Genomic DNA, 15,383 nt, shown 5'->3' with positions numbered 1-15,383 from the left:
TTGCTTTCTAGAGTGTAGTGTCACCCTGTCGGCATTACATGCAGTAGAGCTTTATCCTCAGTAGAGATACGTGAGGCTAAAATGTAATGTGTTGACAGTTGGGAGCCGAGTTAAACTCCTATGGAGAGCAAAATTCTCCTGTGGCTTCCTAATAATCACCTTGCTTGATTTGTTTGCAATTTATAGAAAAATTGTTTGAGCTAAGAGGGATAAAGCAAAGCCCTACTGTTGGTACACGAATGCAGTGGCGATCATTTCAGAGGTTAAATCATGATACAACAGAATTACTACATTGCCTTGATATCACAGCATTCTATTCAATGTTAAAGATATAGGAGCAGTATGAGTTTTTACTATTTTTTGCTATTTTGTTCGGGCTAACATACTCAAGGATTTGAACACACACGTGTCTGGCTCCCAGTTCTAATGCCAGAGCTCCTAGCTTTTTGTGCAGATACACTGTCTCCATCTCCATTTCAGATCACCGCCCTGTTCTGGTTGTAATGGGGGATGAGCCATTGATTGTATCATTGATGTAATTCAATAATGTGGCCCATGGATCTGAAGAGTTCAGTGTGCACTTAGAAAAGTATAGTAATTATTTAGCCCGTGCATCTACCACAGCATCTTATGAATATCTTTTTGAGCCTGTCTTCCACAAATATTTGCAAAGATGGGGTACGAAAGGACTATTAAAGCAAATTGGGGACTGCTGATATTTTTCAAAACCAGTGACCATGATTCGCTTCACAAAACGAAGAGGCATAAAAGCCTTTGATGTTTTCCCATCAACAGGCAGAAAAATCTGTGGCGCAAAATTAAACTTTTTTTGGAAATTGAACTTTTAGCTCCATGCAAGACTTTAAAAGACATTGACTTGCAAATATGTTAGACCTGTGACTTCAGGAAGTATTGCACACTTAACTGAAAGACAGCTTATTCTGAGTTATTTGATTTTGGAAGCATTCAAGGAAGAGGGTGCAACACTAACGACAGAGTCTGAAAAAATTTGGACATTCCCCAGCTTGAGCCTCTGAAGAGATCAAACATTTATCAGTACTTTTGGCTTGCAGACCTGCAAATACATTTTATGTACTTTATTTGGATGGCCATCATTGGGAAATCACTTAAACGAGGGAATGAAAGCAAGAGACTTCAGAAAAGAACCTTATCGCAATTACGAGGACTAATGAGTCTCGCAGAATTAAGAAGTGGGAGATAAACAGACTCGTACGTGACTGCCAGGGCGGTGTCTGGAGATGCATGTTGAGACGGATCAGAAAATTGGAAGCATGGAGAATTTAATTGAGTTATTCCCCAGTGGTACTTCATGTGAGCTTCAACAAAGAGATGGCAATCGCCACAGAGGACCAAAATTACTACCATGGAACCAGGGCGGCATCTAAAATGTTTTTTTTGAGAGTCGTCTTTTGATAAAAATCAACTAACGTTGCCAGGAAATGCCAGCTTGGTGCTTCATGCATATTCTATAAATGGATTTACTGAAATTTCACTAGACTGTGATCCAGTGTTCATCATTAACATGATAATTCAGAGATAGGTGCTGCAAAATCTCAGGTTAGGTTTCACAGCTTTAATGGTGAATACATGCTGCTTTGGGCCATGTGCTGGACCATGAATTCAATAAGGAGCAAATGGCCCCACCACCTTCATTAGCAATGTATTCAGGTACATACACACAACACAAAATGTGGTGCTTACATTTCTACTTAAGTAAGAGACAGCACAAGGTATAAGAAAAGCTACTATAAAATGTGAAGACAAATCATGCTACTTGACTGAAGGTCAGTCCTCAGATAAAAATGTTTACCTCCATGAGCAAAATAAAGATTATGCATAAAGATCTTAGCCAGGTCAACTACAGACATACACTTTTCCTTCTTGTCATATGACACATCTTACTAGTATTAACTTCAGAAAGTTCTGAACACTTCAAATTGAATGTTCATTCCCATGGCAACAAAACTGAACTTCAATTTCTGCACCGCTCTTGAGAATGTCAAAAGATATTTTCCCAGCTGCGTTTGCATCCAAAAAATATGTAGTCAGGGGGTCTGGACAGATAAATGTGCACTCAGTTTCAGGCATACACATTTCTACGACACAGTGGAAAAGCAAAAAGTGTTAACCCAAATGATCATTGAGCAAATTAAACCCGGCTTACCCCTAGCAGAAAAAGGTTTGTTGCTATCTGATAGTTCAAATGGAGCACCTTTAGATTTGCTTCACAGTGCTCTCATAACACATGAGCTGGTGACATTGGCGCATCATCTTCTCATTACAGCCTATAATTACAGCCTCTGCTTTCCACCTGGGGTGCCAAATTCCCGCCCGAATGCATCCTGACCAGTTAATTGGAATAACAAACAACAATACATGCAAAACAGCAGTCAACCCCCTCTTAAACTGTTCGGATTGATACCAATTGCCTCGCAGTAGCTTGGCCCAATTCATTACTGTTCGAGATACAACCGACCAGCCAGTAAATAATGAGATGCAACCTAGATGTACCTAGACGCCAGTCCATCCACTAGTCTATTCTCATACCCAGTGTACCTGCGCAGTGCATCTTAAGCTCTCACGCGTAGGTCCAGTTAAGAACACACAGCAGGGCAGATGCTGAGTTAGAGGGTTGATCATGACGGCGCAAGGATTGAGCCACGGGGCTGTCTAGGGTCTGTGCTCCCGCACTAGACCGTCTGGGGCTCCCGGACGGATCATCAATCAGCCCCCCGCCTGCACGTTCCTCACGGCCGCGGCATTGCGCAGCAGGGCCCGGGAACATCATTAAGATTCCATTTGGCCATTATGAGTAAATTAGGATCCCAGCGTGCCGCTCGCCGCTCCTCGGGGGGAGGCTAAATGCGTCTTCACTTCCCATCACCTTCATGGGTAATTACATTAACTCAGGCAAGGATGAGAGATTCTTAAACACATCCACAGATGTACACGTGAGCACGTCAAGACATACGCACATTCCTGGAGACATGAATGCTTTTGCGAACAGGTCCCTCACGATTCCCCTCAAGGAAATGAGGAGCTGACGAGAACAAAAGAGGAGAGGAAGAGAAGAGGCCAGAGCTATTGGCAAGGCTCGCAGATTTCTGCCTCGCACACGAAACGCGATGAGGTACGGCCCATCTACAGTAGACCTCCTTCTGCTTGGCAAAGATCAAAGCACTGCAGTACCAGATGCAAATGGCTGAGCTGCAGAAAGGGAAATGACTGCCAGAGGCCACTTGTGACTGGAGCTGGACTGTGACTTATTGAAAAGCCGTGAGTGGGTACCCGTTTGAAGCTGACGTCCTTGGACGTCTGTGTGTAGGTGGGCTTCCCACGCTGTCCATAGCCACTCAGCTCCGGCACCTACTCACTCAGAAAATGAGTAGTGACTCACGCCGCACCAGCTCTCTGGAGCGGGTCCATTCGTTCACCTCGCCACGCACGCAGGGGCGCGCGAGGGACCAGGACTGACAGGAGCCATGCAGTAAAACGCACTGATGGCTTCCCTTCGTCACGTCCTCTGAGCAGTTCAACGGCGGCTAAGCTTCTTAGTGCCTGAGTTCATGGCTAGGAGAGGAATTAACCAGGCAGGGAGACTGAGAGAGAGAAAAAGAGGAACCTAAGAGAACAGCTCACCTGCATTGTAAACACTGTAAATAGCACGGGATGAGAGCTACTGAAGTCTGTTACGTTTCACTGAGAGGGTACCACATTAAAATGAGGTACCAGACACACTGTTTGCAGGACAGAAGTTCCAGAAAGGCAAACTAAAAGAAGATTTTGCCAATAAAGAAGTGGCAAAATCTTGTAGTTATTTTGCCACTCCACCCCATGTGAATTTTACCACTCCACCCCAGCGTGAATTACAGTCACAGAAGTTGTGGGGGAGAAGGCTGGGACTGCATTAGAGAGGCAGTATGGATTCAAAGCTGTAGGAGGGTGGACTGACTCCTGTACCCTGCTGTCCAATCAGACCACTGCAGTGACTACTCACACAATTTCCACAGCAAGGGGTGATTCTCACTGGGTTTGTAAAAATAAAAATAAAGTGCATTCTAGTCTTTCTGCCCAGACCTTCATGTGGCTTTCTTCTTGTTACATAATTGTCCAGCTTGGGCCAAATTCTCTGGCATTTCTTGGTGATTTATACCAAACAAGGCCTATCAGTAGCTTCAGGGACCAACCCATGGCCGCTTCCCAAAACTTCTTGGTGGCTGTCTTAAACATTGACATTACCTCACTGAACACACTACAGAAAAAACTGATTTGGAAATAATACTGAAGACAGACTGAGTAACACATCTAAAGTTGGACTCAAATTTGGATTTTTTTTTTACTCCTCTGTATTATTAGGCCTGTTCACCAAGCCAGCTGTCAACCTTTACAGAATGCACTATGCTTTGTAGGTACAGAAAAGACCTGGGTCCATACACAGCTGAACCACAACCCCACAGCAGGCAGGACACGGTGGCGAATTCTGCTACTCTTGAGAGTCACAGGGGAAGCGTTCGAACCGGGGAAGGAGACTCCTTGTCAAGTTCATGATGCAGTAATCTTTATCAGCAGGCCGTAAATATCTCGCCCCTTGCCTGCACTCTCTGCAGAGCATGTGTCCTTGTCTGACACTCTTAACCGTCAGTAGCCCTATGTTTTCTCAGTTGCTGTACGTCATGCTTTTTTTCAAGGGCCTTCTGACTAACGATTAAAATCACTTCACGTCCGTCATGGCTGCTACATGGGAACAAATGCAGCAAGGGTTGAAAAAAGACAGATAGTTTTACAAAAGGCTTACAAAACTGCCTTTTCCAAACTGGGCCCTTTCCAATGTGAGCCTCCCAAACTCCGAAAGCTTTATCCTGCACAAAATGCCAGAAGGCTTGAAAGATGGAACCTGAATCACATCACTACATTCGGAGTCTAATGCACAACAGAGATCACTCAGGAGGAGCACATCAAAAAGAGTGAGGACGTCGCAAAGGTCAGAATTACAACATGAAAGGGCGGAGTCCTGGGAGACGACAATTTCCATCTCTGCCCATATCACAGGAATGTGCTTTGGTTCTCAAGTTTTGTATCTGCTGGTGTGGTGCCAGATCGCTATCGGGGGGATTCTGATATTAATATTAATTCTCTGATCACACGGTGAAGTCCTTTAACCGACAAGACTCCAGGGGCTCAGAGGCGCATTAAAAATGAATGGCAACAATAAAAAAAATGAATAATCTTCCTTGGTGAAGATTAAAAAAGTGAAACGGCAGACGGGTCTGCCAGAGAGTGACGACAGAGCTGGTGGAGAGCTGGTCTCCTGCATCTCTGAGGAGTCTGCTTTGACGTAGCTTCGGGTTTTCAGTCCTCTCCACTCTGTTCCAGCCTATCATTTTCATACTAGTGAGGGCACTTCAATTTAAAGAATGGCTGAAGCAAAAGGAAAAGAAGCAGACAAGGAGGAACAGGACAGACAGTGAGAAGAAATACAGGCAAAAGGAGTGAAGGAACAAGATAAAAAGGATGGAATGGTGACAAGAGGTGAAAACATACAGGAAAGGACAGAAGAAGTTAGAGAAGAAAGAAATAAAATGCTTATGATACGTTATAAAACTACTGAATACAGTGTGTGTTGTACCCCTACCTTTACATAGCGTGGTGATAACTTCCTCAAGGCCTTCAAAAGCCATAGAAATATCACATCTTTGCAGACATGACACATACATCTTTTTAGTATTGGCTGACATCAATTAAATTTTCTGAAATCAATAGAGGAGCTTCATGAGCCTGAGCCCTGATCCTCACCTGATGCAGACAGACGCATCAGAAATGGAGAGCGAGCGAAGCTCAGCCTCTCCAGCACAAACGCATTGATCGCTACGTCAGGTTGCAAATGAGAGGCCCCCCAAAAGTTAATGATTGGGATCAGTGCTATTTACACATCCACAACATCTATCTAGAACGTACCTTTGATTTTTTTGATCTTTGATTTTCGCGGAAGGCTCTCGAGAGGTGGGCGGAGGGGCGGTGCTGCCGGGATTACACTCGATACGCCGCTACCTCAGGAGCTCTGAGACTGGTGGGAGAGGCAGTCTCAGCGCTCATAAAAGGGGATCAAACTGCTTCGAATGCGGCTTGATGTTTGTGTGTCGGACCAGCCCTCCCCTATCCTTCATCTCGGAAATCTTCATCGCACATCTCCCCAACGCGCTGCCTGTTTTGTTGCTTGACAGCCAAGAATCAGATAGCATCTGCACTCAGAAATAGGGCATGGCCACATTGTAGCAGTGAATCTATAAATGTCTCAAAGCTGATTTTATAGGGAAACACTATCTCTTTTTCATGCCAATTCCTGTCTGCAACTACAGAAGTACTTGCAAAAATTCACTCAGATTCAAATCTCGGCACCCATGCTCACAAACAAACAGCATGCTGCTTGCTTTGGCCTATGCTATTATTGCTGTACTTTCACAAAAAAGTTTCACAATTGTCTTTTGACTGTCTTTGCTATAGATCATAACCATAGAAAATGTCTTTGTCATAGATCATGACCATAGAAAAAGAACAGTTTTTATCAATAAAACCATAACCTTTCAGCATACCTGGGGAGGATAGGACATGCACAAGTTCAAACTTTTTTTCGCACCTTTTTCTCTCCAATTTGGAATGCCTAATTGTATTTGTCAGTACCTCATTGCCGCAACCTTTGCTATAAATTCAGGAGTACACAGCAGCCTTTACTCTATAAACGCAGTCCCCTCAGCATTCTCTTTGGTGACTATGCATTTGGGGGAGGCAGTGTCTGAAACATTCTAGAGGTTAATGGAGTCACAAAGACCTGATGCATAAGAGACAGGATGTAATCCTGATACTGATGGGCTTCAGAGCGGGAGGGAGCACAGACAGCACTCTGGAAAACAATGCGTGAATCTTCGATCAGTCATTGGCTGACACCTGTCACTCTCCACAGGCCCCTCCTCCTCCTGTCCCCAAGTCCAGTACAGTGCGAGTGGCTCTCTCTGACGTGGAACTCCATCAATCACACACCGCACTCAGACCTTCCACAAGGCCAGCGTGTACTCAGAACACGCTGTGCTGACGGATCTCAGAGTTCCTGCAGCAGGCAGCACCATAAAATTGTAGTCCAGCAGCTGAATTGTTTGTTCTGAATCTGCATTGGTAATTCTTTTTCTAAAATGTTATGGCTAAATAATTTCAAATATTTAATCTGTTGTTCAGCACAACAAAGAGCCTTCCCATCACAATAACCTTTTTTGATAAAATGATCAGACAGAACACATCTAATTCAAACCTCTGAAAATCATAAGTGTAAGACTATCAGTGTACCTTCTGAATATGTACAGAGATACAGAATATGCATAAAGAAGTTTGTAAGGTGGAGGTTCACTTTCTGCAGTTGTTCAGCCAACAAAATAAATCTCCAAAAAGATTCTACTGCTGTTTAAACATTCATAGCACCACTGCTCCCCTAAGAGTTAATCTAGAATGCATAAAGAGATGAAAATGCTTATGCCATGCAATGGGTATGACAAACAGCATTTATCAAGCTATATTCTGGACTTTATCATACGAGACAGAGAGTCAATAGGGGCAGAGTGGAGCTGACAAAGGGCACATTGCCGGACCATCACCTCTCTGACCAATCACTGATCAGTGAACAAGCGGCAGGAAAGATGATGTCCAATGAAACCTGACATTGCCACAGGGGTGTTTTTTTTTTCCAGCTCAGCAGATGACGGGGATTTGGCCGTGCCTGGAGATCTCTGTGTGGAGCGGGGACGAAACTTACTTTCCGCTCCCCTTGGGAGGGAGAGCGACCTGCGCCGCGGCGTGACGCAGCAGAAGCTCGGCGTTGGCCGTGGCTGTCGGGGAACATCGATTTTCCCCGACAGTCGGTTTCCATCGATTTCTTACGGGAGATCACTCTATGTTTCCCCTACCGTATTATTGCCCGGGAGCAGAGGTAGAGAAAACAATCACGCTCCCAACCCCCTATGACCCTAAAGTGTGTTTTTGTTAAAAAATTAGCAGGCTTTAAATTTACCTTTTAATTTCATTTAACTTTTAATTTACCTGAATACTTGCATGGTGGATTAGCAAAAAAATAGCAACTCCATCCCTGCACTTTCCTGCTACCCAGAAGAAACAGCTTGTACAGGGTGCCAGGATATATGACTGAATGGTACTTAGTGCCTCTAAATATCACAGCAAGACACCCCATGGCATCATGGGAAAAGCATACAGCGGAGTCTATGGGCTTGAGGGGGGTCCTTTTAACTGTAGGGAACAATAAGCAGTCATGTACCGTGTCTATAAAGTCGTTATGGTCATGTTTGGTCAGTGCCAGAGGGAAAAGAAACAGGCTTTCGATTTCTAGAAAGCCCCTGAGGTCCTATTCTTCCTCACCGTGGGAGTAATGAATCATGAGCTGTATCAATGAGGAAGCCTTACTGTTGCATCTTGGGAGTAGTGAAAATCAGCACACTGCGCTAGAGGTCAGGTTCTGCTGTATAATATAAACATTCCACCTCTCGCCGTGCAGTGTGCCGGGAAACGGCCTTCCTTCTGACGGCTCTGAGGTGCACGATTTCCTCGTTTTCCCATTTCAAGGACATTCCGCATAAAATAATGCCTGGGAGCTGTTTTAGCTGTCTGCGATCCCAGAGGTACAGGTGATGCAGACCATCAGGCACACAGGCACTGCCCTCTTGCCCTGTAACTGCCCTCTTGTGATTCTCCTTAGGGTGCCCTCGCAGGTGGCAGCCCAGCTGGGACAAGGCCAGACAGAGATGCAAGAGAGTGAGATCGGGAGGAGGCCAACCCTAACAACCCTAAAGACCACACCTCACCCTCCCAGCAGGGTGCAGAACATGAATTATACTCAATTCGGTTTTACTCGTACATCGCTTTTTACACAGGCACTGCCACAAAAATGCTTTACAGTGGAAATACAAAATAAAATCGGGCAAAAGCCAGGCCTGAACCCCCAAAAGTGAGCAACTAAGGTAAAAAAAAAAACAAAAAAAAACCCAAACACTCAAATGGTGTTGAGAAAAAAAACTTCCCAATGGGAAAAAATCTCAGGAGGAGCCCGGCTGTAGTTAAGATAGAATGAATGGTAACAGAAATGTAATGAGGGATCTATCAGAACTCCATGTAACATTCTTGGGTCAGACTTGGGAAACGAGATCAGATCTCTGTGCTCATCATAGGTGGCCCATGAGGTACAAAAACACAGCCTGCTAAACAACCGTGTCTATCACGTCCCATTATACGCCCCACTTGAGCCTCCTAATGGATGCTTTTACAAAGCTTACATTCTGGATTGAACAGAAACACAAGCCACTTCAAAACATACAGCAGGTTCAGGTTCAGTTAGGCGCATTTTCTCTGACAAGTTTATAACTGTGGTGAAGGTGGTTCAGAGACCACGTGATGATCTTAAATCTAATCCCTGCATAGATTTGGGAGTAGAATTATTAGCATTTCGGTGGCAGGCACCATTTGTGTGAACACTGAAAAATTCCTTTCTAAAGCACAAAAAAAAACAAAAAAACACCACAAGCATGAGCCTTGGAACAAAACAGTCATAAGCAGAGCTTTGAGAGAACACAGCAGTTTTAGTGACTTTACTTCTATGGCGACAACTCATCCACTTTCCAATATGGCTAAAGAATGTTTAGTGGGCAGTGTGCCCAGCCAGATAGTCAAGAACAAAAGCACAAAGAGGGAGCAAGTGAGGGAAACGCCACATGTAAGTGTCCACGCTTCCACCCTCCTCACAAAAACATGCTTTGCATGCACCTCAGACAGGGAGAAGTGACAAGTCCTGGCATTTCCACTCTTCCACCGCACTAAATCTGACTCGTGACGCATACGCCGCTACGGTTACAATAGCAGGAATGGATGTTTGAGAGGAAAGGTATTTCGGGGAGCATTGTGAGGAGCTTCCTGGAGAGCCGTGGCTCCTGGCCGGAGGGACACAGCTGCTCACGAGAGGCAGGGAGGGGAGGGGGGTGGAGAGGGGTGGTGGAGCGTGTCTACCCAAGCCATTCCATGGGGACTAACAGAGGGAATCGCACTATTGTTCTGTCTATCCCCTCAACCCCCCCCCCCCAAATAAATCCCCCGCTGAGGAGAGAGACAGATTAAGTCTTAGAAAGAGGCAGGAGGTAGGAGCGTGTCTGCTTTCGTCCCCTGCCCACCCCTCTGCTTTGCTAGATGAGTCGGTTAATTACCGCATGATTAATAATGATAGCCGGTGGGGGATGCTGCATATGAGCATATGGGAATCTGATGAGATGCAGGTGTGGGGAAGGTCTGCCTGGTCCCTCACTTTGGACATCAGGCCATTATAAAATGCCTGTTTGCACCATTGTCCATGACTGGCCTATGCGTGGTGCTTTCCGGATAAATACAGCTCATACTCCTCCTACCATATACCTACCCTAACACGTACCACATTTTGTGTAGGTCACCATCTTGGCTGTAATGTTAACAGAACCACACACAATAATTTATGCACTTATGTGGCAACATTTAGTAAAGCATGAGGACTAGTTTTTTAAGGACTGAGTGAGTCACTACCAGAATTTGTACTGCGGTAAAAGTAAGAGTGCCTAACTTTTGATGATGTCAATCCATTGTTCATCACAGCCTTAATCTGCGGTCAGCCAGCTCTCTTGTGATGTTTGCTCTGTAGTGCCAGAGAACACAAAGACACATGATTAAGGGCAGTCTGCGACTAGATGGGCTTCATTCGGGGAAAGGGGGAGCCTCAGGTGACTAGCCACTCTAACAGCAGACGGTGGGACTCCACCAGTCGGCCAGAAGGGACATTTTTCTACAGGAGCTATATGAGAAACTCAGCCATGGGGAATGCTATAATTGGAAAAGCAATATGTGCCTTTGATACTCGGCACAGAGAGGGTGGGTAAACAGCGAGTGCCTGGTTCCGCCTGGGTTTCTGCCTGTTGACAGCCATCCACCTGCTGTTCGTCTGTGGCTTCTGTGTGGGTGGTCTGATATCTGGAAGTCCTGCCCTCTTCACAAAGGCCTGAAGAGACACAGGCTGGCCCACAATGACCCTTGGCAGTGCTTGGAATGTAAAGCTACCCTGGGATGTAAAACACCTTGTAAATGGAGATTTGTTCTTTTGGTCAACACCTCACACAACACACCAACCTGACTCTTGATGATTTTAAACATGCTTCCAGATTTGACTCTTGATTTTTTTTTTGTCCAAACAGCGTGATAACGCAGCTATGCTTAATTCTGCCCCAATCAGCCTACACATTCACTGCAGACGCTTTCTTTCTCATCAGAAAATCCCGCCACCCCCCTCCTCGCAAAACATTGCTTGCCCATTAAGCTTAAGAATAATTCCAATCATCACCCTGTTAACCCCACATGGTTAAAACCCCCGCTTTGCGACAAATAAGCCCCATTCTCTCAGTCACATGCACTCTCTTACTGCTGGGCTCTAATCAGCTCATCAACTTATTAAAGGGCCAGGCGCTTTACTGGCATTCGAACACGGAGCTGTCACAATATACAGCTGGCCACCAGTCACAGTGGCAGAGACACGGAGAGAGCAAAGGAACAGCCAGACAATGGATTGTGGAGCATTAGCAGTGGCTTTAGACTCATGACCAGAATATCGCAGGCTTGACTACTGGCATGGAAAGCGCCATACTACCCAGAGGTAGTCACGCCTGAACCAAAGTACTGAAGACATATACTGGCTGTATAATTTGTTTTTATATAAAAAGGTTATCGTGGACAAAGGCATCTGCAAAATGAACGAACATTGCAATGCACACTGCAATGCCAAAAATCAAATCACCATCTGGCTTTGGTTCAATTTACTCTTCATTAAATTATACTGAATGCAAATTTCCCCAATCTACCCCTCTTATTAGACTGCTTTTCTTAGAAGCGCAATGACGACACTGAGGAAAAGAACACACTAAGAGGTATTTTTTTGCCTTTCACTGCTCCCTAAATCAGACAGTCCCAGCAAATGCTGTCTAAAGGACACGTCACCTCATATCTAATGACCAGGCAGTAATGTTTGGCTCATTAAAGTTATTTTGAAAGATTTTCAAAGATAATTGTTTTCCTGGGTTATTTTCTTCTACCATTAACTCCATTAGCTGTTCATCCCGGAAAAGGGATTTGTGAATATATTTTCAGATAAACAAACCAATCAAAAAGAAGCCATTTGTCACAAAAACCCAGAGAATATTTTAGCTCATTAACAATGAATGCTGTGCACTGTCACCTTGCTAATGTTTATTACACTGAACAATGTTATATGTCATATCATGTGTCATAATATAGATACACTGTTGCAATAATGTTGAGAACGTTGTTACAACAGTGTATCCATGTTACACAGTCACAACAAAAGTCATTGAAAGTGGCACATCCTTAAGTTGGTCAGCACAGAATAGATGTGTAACGGATGGGTCCTATGATCTGGTGTTGAATCTGCACCATACCAGTGCCAACTATGGCTGGCTGCTCCACAGGTTGACGCACGGGGCATGGCCCAAGGATGGGAGGGATTTATTTGCCTGGGATGACAGCCCTGCATCACTCGCTAGCGACCCCCACTAGCCGACTGGAAGCCCGCAAATTTGTCCGTTGAGCTGCAATTTAAGCGTCTTCCTCCAGCTTAAGCCCGGCTCGCAAACTATGGTGTGAAAAGAAGCATTGGCTGAGACTTGTCCTCCTGAATCAATAGCAGACGTTTTGGCAGTGCTGATGAATGTGATTGGACATTCCAAATTGGGGGAAAAAAGGGAAAAATACATTCACAAACAGTTTCAGTGCATTGACAGTACACTGAATACTGCTCGACAATGCTCTCATTCTAGATTTCTATTTCTCTATATAAAAATGATAACAGAAATGTGGAAGCCATAGGGGAATGAGGGTTGATTCAAACTAGACAAATTGAATTTTGTGGTTTACACAACACTGCCATCCTTGTTTTACCTTTGTACACCGTTATGTATAACAAAACATAAATTATTCATAAGACTGTTTTTACACACTATAAATATTCACTGTAGCACAACTTATAGACTATTCTAATTATTTACCATCACAGTCAAATTATGAAACTTCTCCACTTAAACTGCCTTTTTAGGAACCCTAACACTGCATTACCATAACAATAAATATTTGTATTTTAACAGCAGACACTAGTTTACATTCATGATCACTCTCAGCTCTTCCAAACCAGACAGTTATCCACCACCACTTTCCAGGAGAGACTGGGGGTTTGGACATCATACATTCAAGTTTCATAAGCAATTTTAACAAGAGGACAATACAGGTTAATTCTGTGGTGTGGAATGTTCCTGTTAGGGATCTCAGAATTTTTCCTTCCCTGGGTCGACATCATTATCCCTCCTTGGCCCCTGTCACTGGACTACATTTCACTATAATGGTATGCTTGCTTCAATGTTACCAACATGTCTGTGTAATAATTACACCTGGGTCTTTGGGGAGCTGCTAATAGACCTAAGCTGCAGAGTTAATAGACTTCACAGGTACAACAGCAACTTTTTACAGAGACCAGAACCAAATTTCAAGGTCTCTGAAACTTCACACAAAGCAAATACCTCATTTGACTTCCTCCATAGCACATACAATTGATGGTATTACAGAGGACTACACTCAATCAAGCTGCTCCACAGATGCTTATCTGAAAAAAAATAATGAAGCAATCAACAAAATCCACTCAGCAAACTAATTACTAAAAGCTTCCTGGTAGCCAGGGATGATCACTGTCATGTTCTGGCCAATGGAAGGCATGACAAAGTTTGCCACCAGAGACGTTTAATTCCATAAGATGGATGACATTGGTTGGGCTGAATCATTAGTCATGATATGAATAAATTAATAAGTAAACAGTTGAGAAACACTATACAGTGCCGCTTCTGTTTTTGCCACCATAGCCTCAGTAGCGAGAACATAATTTGGTATAATCTCAGCTTGGATCTATTATCATATTTAACATCATATTAGCGCAATATTGTCTGAACCTGCAGACTAGGGATGTATCCGAATCCAAATACTTTTTTCGGGAAAGCACGAATAATGCGATGGAAACATTTCTTCTACCCGAAGTTGCTTGTTATTATTCGGATTTGGGGAAAAAAAATCAGCTCCGTGTCGAGTTCTCATAGGCTCTATATAACGTTACACGGGCAGAGAGAAAGAGAGTAGCTTATCTGGAACTCTGCCTCATGACGGCAAACCTATCATAAAGCTAGCTGGCATTCAAAACCTATTTCAGAGGGTCTTAGAAAGACGTTGTGTCTACACTGCGCGACCACACCATTTAAAAAGCAAGACAGTGCTAGGGAGATGAATTTGATTGAGTTATGGTTTCATGCAGATTTATTAAATAATGTAATGACAAAAAATGTATGGTATACATGGTATAAACTAATTGTATGGTGTAAAACGAGAAGAAACTATTTTTCTCGATGGAATCGTTGTTTTCATAGAATTAACAACCAGAGGTTTTTGCTTAACAACGGTGCAAAAAAACTACCGACCAGAGTTTTTGCATAACAACCGTCCAAATAGAACTACCAACCTGAGTTTTGCTTGACAACGGTAAAATAATATATGCCCAAACGGCCACGGAAGAATATTTCACTTTCAGTCGATAAAAATCAATAAATTTTAAAGTAACCATATATAGTTACTGTTGGTAACCCGTTGTATAAGTGGAATAAACCCCTCCGGGCTATCCCGTTATTGGAAAATATTGTACTTCGGGGCTGGTTAAGCCCCCGTCGTACATTATTTTCCAATAACGGGACAGCCCGTCATGTTCATTCCTTACATAACACCGTTAACAAAACGACGTTAACAAATCATTGCAAGTGATGACATTCCGTTTTTATCAACATTAGACATTACAAAAGGGCGCATGCCACTACACCATATAAAATGTAGAGCCAGGGCAAGATGAATTACCAGAGTTGCACAGAAAGGTAGCCTGCGTGCAAATTAATTGCCCTTCTTGGGATCAATGAAGTTGTCTGAATCTGAATCTGTCGTGAATGTCAAACGTTGCGAGGTAATGCAAAAGCATTGCGAGGGAACGCAAAAGTAGCTCAAAAAAAAAAAATCCCCACCATGACCATTAGGAGGCTCCGTATTTTTTTCATCCAGTCCAGGTTTTTTTCTTCCAGTCCAGGTTTTTTTTTTTCCAGTCCAGTTTTTTTTTCTTCCAGTCCAGGTTTTTTGTCCTCCAGTCCAGTTTTTTTCTTCCAGTCCAGGCTTTTTTTTCTGGCCGGCCCAGTTTTTTTCCTTCCAGTCCAGGT

General features: G+C 43.8%; 1 protein-coding gene across 6 annotated transcripts in view; it reads right to left on the bottom strand.

Moving 5' to 3' along the window:
- Positions 1–15,383, bottom strand: part of tmem108 (transmembrane protein 108) — a 53,372-nt gene that overhangs the window by 25,651 nt on the left and 12,338 nt on the right. The window lies entirely within an intron of this gene.

This window comes from Anguilla rostrata, chromosome 4 (assembly GCF_018555375.3).
Source record: "Anguilla rostrata isolate EN2019 chromosome 4, ASM1855537v3, whole genome shotgun sequence".
Taxonomy (NCBI): domain Eukaryota; kingdom Metazoa; phylum Chordata; class Actinopteri; order Anguilliformes; family Anguillidae; genus Anguilla; species Anguilla rostrata.
This window is presented reverse-complemented; position numbering and strand designations above follow the sequence as displayed.